Source organism: Natator depressus, chromosome 1 (genome assembly GCF_965152275.1).
Source record: "Natator depressus isolate rNatDep1 chromosome 1, rNatDep2.hap1, whole genome shotgun sequence".
Taxonomy (NCBI): domain Eukaryota; kingdom Metazoa; phylum Chordata; order Testudines; family Cheloniidae; genus Natator; species Natator depressus.
Window position 1 is genome coordinate 267262023 of NC_134234.1, and position 7152 is coordinate 267269174.

At 42.1% G+C, this 7152-nt stretch overlaps 1 long non-coding RNA gene across 1 annotated transcript in view; it reads left to right on the forward strand.

Moving 5' to 3' along the window:
• Positions 1-3339, forward strand: part of LOC141980573 (uncharacterized) — a 75510-nt gene extending 72171 nt beyond the window's left edge. Inside the window, exon 4 of the long non-coding RNA XR_012637580.1 lies at positions 3233-3339. This is a non-coding gene — a long non-coding RNA (uncharacterized LOC141980573). The remainder of the gene's footprint in view (positions 1-3232) is intronic.
• Positions 3340-7152: the final 3813 nt, after the last annotated feature.

Genomic DNA, 7152 nt, shown 5'->3' on the forward strand with positions numbered 1-7152 from the left:
CACAGTAGTTTTGTAAAAAAAAATTTAAAACCTAAGTTTTGGGACTATAGTTAGTATAAATAATATAAAATAGTATAAAAGAGAGAGAGCTGGGGGTGAGGGGACAGGTTAGCTTGGAGGGCGTGGAGACCTTTATCTTTAGGGCGTGAATTAATTGCCCGTTAATCTGAAGCTGTTACCATTTAATGTCTTAAGTACTTGAAATTAGTTGCAGAGTAACAGCCGTGTTAGTCTGTATTCGCAAAAAGAAAAGGAGTACTTGTGGCACCTTAGAGACTAACCAATTTATTTGAGCATAAGCTTTCGTGAGCTACAGCTCACTTCATCAGATGCATCCGATGAAGTGAGCTGTAGCTCACGAAAGCTTATGCTCAAATAAATTGGTTAGTCTCTAAGGTGCCACAAGTACTCCTGTTCTTTTTGAAATTAGTTGGTGGTTCCAGTCAAGTCTCCAGTTGACAGGTATCTACAGCAAAAATAACACCATGACCAACACATTAATTAGCAATCTCAACAGGAGCCAAAGAATGACTGGTTATAGAAACTTAAAATTCAGTCTCATGCCTAGATGTTGATCCCTCCATGGCAGGTTGAGACACACTGGTAGGGCATTATGGGGTCTTCCTGTGGTCAAGAAATGAACTACTTTGGTCTCCAGTGCTGTCAAGTTGATACTCCACATGAACAGTCTGAGGGCTTAATTCCCCACTGCATTGCACTGTGTGGGGTTCTGTATACCAGAGGAAAATGAGTATGTATGGCTCCCAAATAAGAAATATGGCATCTTACACCCTCATGTGTTGATGTAAAGGATCAACAAGGTAAGGCAGTGCAGAATCAAGCCATTAGTATTTATATGGCCTTCCATTTCTACAGGAAGATTATATAAAGATTTTCATATAAATGATAGATGCTAATATTTAAAGTTCATGTTGGCTTCTGGACTGAATCCAGTAGACTTTTATTGGCATTATAAACATCACACTAGACTGCAGACACTTATATACTGAATGTGCATTAGCACAAAGGGAGCCCTGACCCCATATTTCCTAGGGCTCACTGTTAGTCAGGCCTTCTCTCTTCCAGAGGTCCGTGATCATATCCATGTTAACAAAATAAAAGGAAATTATAAAAACCAAGGACATAATCTATTTCTAAAAGTACCAGGAGAGGCAAGGGGAAAGGGGAACACAGCTCCCCTCTTCTGTTTTTAGCAGACAGCATTTCTCCTCTACTTCCCATTCTCTAGCTTGATGGGGAGTGCTTGTTTCATAGATCAAGACTGGTGAAGGGAAGATACTCCTGAAAGTGGAATTTTAAATGGAAGCAGCAAAAGCTCTTGGGGCCTAGCTGAGAAATTTCTGGGCCTCAGCCTTCCCACCAATATGTGGAGAAGCAGAAGCACTTGACAAAAGAGGTGTGTCATCTGGGAGAAGACTATCCATCTCCTACTCTGAGGAAGAGATGGTTCTCCATGTCAGAATTGGAGAGAACAAGGAGGGAGACCACACCACTATCTGTGCCTTCTGTTCACAGGCAAAAGGAAAGAAGTAGAGACGTTCCCTTCCTCCGCTAGCCTCTGAAAGGAACAAGAATCTTTTATAATACTGTAGTACAGCCTTGCATGTCAGTCTAAAGCAAGGCTGTAAAAGAAAACAAAGATGTGTCGCCTAGCAAAAAAACCCTATGTTCAGCTCTGTATGTTTCATATCCATACAGACACTGCCTTGTGTTTACTGCTTCATAGCCCAAAAGCTGTTATACAAGCAGTTAGTACCAACTAGCTAGCTACAGCCACCAAAGACTTGCAATAATCAACATGGGCAACTGCAGTACTCCTTAGTAGAGCTGAGAGAATGATTGACTTTTCAGTTCAGTGGCTATACCACAAATGGCCAAAAATTTTGTTGCTGGTCAACCTAAAAAACAAAAGAATTAAAAATGAGTTTTCAGATGTATTACTCTTTTTAATTTTTAATATCTAGCTAAATTCTAAAAGAATTGTTTGTAAACAAAATCAAAACATATTGTATAGAAAATGTCAAAATATTTTGACTTTTTTTTTTTTTAATTCATTTTTGGCTGAAATTATCTGCCAAATTGGACCTGAATTTGTGGCATTGAGGTTGACCCGAAACTGAATTTTTTGGCGAATAAACTATTTGTCGACAAAAATTTTGCCCAGCTCTACTGCTTAGCAAAGGGATCCCGAAGGTCTTTGTTTTATGTAAAACATTTGCCTTGGCAGGCAAACAAAATAGTGCCAGGAGCTGACTTTGGAAGTTAGCGGTAGGCCTGCAAAACACCTTTTAATGGCCACCAAAGGTAACTGACTTCTGCCTAGTAGGATAACCAGGACCAGCTGTAGCATTCTGAGAAGGGTCTGCAAGAAGATACTTTGTAACTAGCTCATATTTTTTGAAGTGAAGAGGGAAACATTGGGCCTACAGCGAAGGTGGAGCCCAGCTGCTTGTGCGAGTGTCTAGGAGTAGCTGCCAAGATCCTAAAATAAAAAAACCAATGGAGAAGTCTCTAAATTAAACTGGCATTTGGGCATTGTTAGGTACCTGGTCATGGAAGGGCTTTGTGCACATCCTAGTGAATTTTAGGTTATTTTTGGTCTTTTATTACCACCAATTATTTAACTTTAGAAACAAGAGATGCCAGCTATAGTATAAGTACTCAAAATAGCCCTCTACCTAAAAGCTGTAATCTTACTCATTGCCTTCTACCATTTCCCTATTCCCTTTCCTCATTCCATATCTGACCTATCTAATCATTGCCATCTCTTTTCTCAAGTCTGTCTACAGTTTTTATTCTTTAATTCCTTCCTTCATATTCACCTCATTTTCTGTTGTATACCCCCTTGTTCTTCTACATCATATTGGCTTTGCCTTTACTCTCCTTCTGTTCTCTAACTTATGCTCCTCATTCTCTTCTATCACCCTGGCTCTTGACAGTCCATAACAATTCGTATTTTTTCCTTTCTTTCTAATAAATAATTTTTGTACTCCACTAGGCAGACATTATCTAATCGTCAAAATAGCCCTGTGGAGTAGACATGTTCTATCCCACTTTCAAGAAACTAAAGCAAAAAGCCTATATGATTTAACCAGGGCTAAAAAGCAGGAGTCAGTGGCAGACTGGGAATTAGAACACAGCAGTCCCTTAACTAGCTCCAGCACTAACCCATGCTGCATCTCATATTGCTGAACTGTTTCTCCTTGAACAGGAAACCCTGGATGCCCCATCATCTCAGGCATCGGCTCTTACAGCAGGATTATTTGGCTATTTGGACTCTCTCCTCAGAGCCTACGCTACCAGCACTCCTAGCTATCTTCGAGACACCACCGACTTCCTGAGTAAACTACAATGCATTGTTCCAGAGTAACAGCCGTGTTAGTCTGTATTCGCAAAAAGAAAAGGAGTACTTGTGGCACCTTAGAGACTAACCAATTTATTTGAGCATAAGCTTTCGTGAGCTACAGCTCACTTCATCGGATGTATACTGTGGAAAGTGTAGAAGATCTTTTTATACACACAAAGCATGAAAAAATACCTCCCCCCACCCCACTCTCCTGCTGGTAATAGCTTATCTGAAGTGATCACTCTCCTTACAATGTGCTGGAAATGGCCCAACTTGATTATCATACACATTGTAAGGAGAGTGATCACTTTAGATAAGCTATTACCAGCAGGAGAGTGGGGTGGGGGGAGGTATTTTTTCATGCTTTGTGTGTATAAAAAGATCTTCTACACTTTCCACAGTATGCATCCGATGAAGTGAGCTGTAGCTCACGAAAGCTTATGCTCAAATAAATTGGTTAGTCTCTAAGGTGCCACAAGTACTCCTTTTCTTTTTACAATGCATTGGTGATCTTCCTGAAAACACCATCCTGGCCACCGTGAATGTAGAAGCTCTTTACACCAATATTCCACATGGGGATGGACTACAAGCTGTCAACAACAGTATCCCTGAAGAGGCCACGGCACACCAGGTGGCTGAGCTTTGTGACTTTGTCCTCACCCACAGCTATTTCAGATTTGGGGATGACTTATACCTTCAAGTCAGTGGCACTGCTATGGGTACCCGCATGGCCCCACAGTATGCCAACATTTTTATGGCTGAATTAGAACAACGCTTCCTCAGCTTTCATCCCCTAGCGCCCCTCCTCTACTTGCACTACACTGATGACATCTTCATCATATGGACCCATGGGAAGGAGGCCCTTGAAGAATTCCACCTGGATTTCAAAAATTTCCACCCCACCATCAACCTCAGCCTGGACCAGTCCACACAAGAGATCCACTTGCTGGACACTACAGTGAAAATAAATGATGGTCACATAAACACCACCCTGTACTGGAAACCTACTGACCGCTATACTTACCTACATTCTTCCAGCTTCCATCCAGGACACATCACACAATCCATTTTCTACAGCCAAGCCCTAAGATACAACCGAATTTGCTCCAATCCCTCAGACTGAGACAAACACCTACAAGATCTTTATCAAGCATTCTTAAAACTACAATACCCATCTGGGAAAGTGAGGAAACAGATTGACAGAGTGAGACAGGTACCCAGAAATCACCTACTACAGGACAGGCCCAACAAGGAAAATAACAGAACACCACTGGCCATCATGTACAGCCCCCAGCTAAAACCTCTCCAGCACATTATCAACGATCTACAACCTATCCTGGAAAATGATCCCTCACTCTCACAGACCTTGGGAGGCAGGCCGTCCTCACTTACAGACAGCCCCCCCAACTTGAAGCAAATACTCACCAGCAACTACACACCACAACACAGAAACACTAACCGAGGAACCAATCCCTGTAGCAAACCACGTTGCCTACTCTGTCCCCATATCTTCTCTAGCGACTCCATCAGAGGACCCAACCGCATCAGCCACACCATCAGAGGCTTATTCACCTGCATGTCTACTAATGTTATATATGCCATCATGTGCCAACAATGCCCCTCTGCCATGTACATTGGCCAAACCGGAAAGTTCCTATGTAAAAGAATAAATGGACACAAATCGGACATCAGGAATGGTAACATACAAAAGCCAGTAGGAGAACACTTCAATCTTCCTGGACATTCTATAACAGATTTAAAAGTAGCTATACTTGAACAAAAAAACTTCAGAAACAGACTTCAGACAGAAATAGCAGAACTAAAATTAATTTGCAAATTTAACACCCTTATTTTGGGCTTGAATAGGGACTGGGAGTGGCTGGCTCATTGCAAAGCAGCTTTGTCTCTCCTGGAATTGACACCTCCTCATCTATTATTGGGAGTGGACTACGTCCACCCTGATCGAATTGGCTCTGTCAACACTGGTTCTCCACTTGTGAGGTAACTCCCTTCCCTTTATGTGTCATTATATAATGCCTACATCTGTACTGTTCACTCCATGCATCTGAAGAAGTGGTGTTTTACCCACGAAAACTTATGCCCAAATAAATCTGTTTGTCTTTAAGGTGCCACCAGACTCCTTGTTGTTCCTCCTTGTGGCCACATTAGCTGCAGGCAGCTGGCCATCAACCAAAAGGGAGCTTGTGGCAGACTAAGTGCTTTCAGAGCAGCCTTGTTGGCAGCCTCTCACAGTTGTGAACTGGTCTGTAGGCTTTCTGGAAATGGAGGGACCCATGACTATGTTTCACAGGCCTCCAAAATCCAGCGCTATCAACTAGGGGGTGGGAGTGGCAAGAACATAACTAACACATGGCTTTTTAAAGGAAAAATCACTAACTAACTTTGAACATTACTGATTGACTTACATTTCTAATGAAAAGGGAAAGATACATCTCCCCCTTCTCCCTCTATATCCTCTCCCCACACAATAAAAGTTGAAGATTAGTTTTGATACTTCTAGAGTCCCCAAAATCAGGAACATAGTTGTGGGCTTGGTGATCCCTACAGGCTTGCTGTGATAACATACTTCTATCAGCAGTGTTGCTGTGCTGCCTAATTCCATGGTATCCAAGCACTCTGATTTACTTGATCATGTATGCTCTGGTTCAGATGAAATGTGTATGGAAGAGGTAAGTGGGAGTAATGACACATGAAGGGCCTTGTAGAAAACTTTTAGCAGTTGTCACTCCGGTAAGACTCCATTTTTAGTTGAATGAGTAACTGTTGCACTTCTGATAGCATGAGGCTTAAACATAAATATGATCTGTGGCAGCCTGTCACATAACTGAAAAGACTCAGCCATGAGCGGTGTGTGAGTAAACTGGGCAGAGATGAGGTGGCATGGCTGTAAACAAGATCGTCGTATTGGAATATCTTCTCATTGGTGATTTGTTATAGCCAGATATGGGTTAAAGCATGAAGTAAGACATGTATCTGGGTCATCCCTGTCAGTCAGGATGGTCAGCTATACTGGTTTCCATGAGATCTGGTATTGGGCCTTTTAGAGTAATAGGATATTTCTGGGGGAGTGTGAATCAGCCAAGGTTCCTCTATTGGCTCTCGAAAGTTCAACGTATATGGCTGCAGGAATGCTGTAACATTAAAAGGGAAATCAGTTTAGCTGATTTGCAAAGAACTGAAGAAATGTGTGGTACCAGTGAAATACTAGGGGAAATTATGCAGCGCACTTCAGCACCAGCAAATTTTTGAATGATTGGAACAACAGAAGTGGCAGTCTGCATCCATTCTTCATACTTAGTCAGTTTTGTAGGTGCTGAGTTAAAGTAGGTAACATTACTTTTTAAAAACAGGCTTCAATGCTGTTGCTTTGTGCGTGAGCCTTGCAGCTAGAAAGTGACTGGAACCTGCTTATGAGGGCTTTGCTAGGTAAAGATGAGGCAGTGTAGTCCTAGATAGTACTGCTTCCCAGGCTATCCTTCCCTACTGGGCACGTGTGTTGTGGCTTATTTTCTCCCACATGTAGTAGCTTGCCTCTTTCCAAGCTGAATCGAACTGTTATTCTCTGCTAATATTTCCAATCTTGCTCTGATAGGCCTCTGTGCATTGCAATAGCCAATGAAAACGGCTATTGATGTCTTTCCAGAAGGAACCTGACTCCGTGCTGCTGGTCTGCTGCAGCTTCAGGGCTAATCAGAAAATGGGCAGCTAATTAGAATATAAAGAGAACAGGACAAGCGCTTTCCCAACCAATCAGAGGTAGGTAA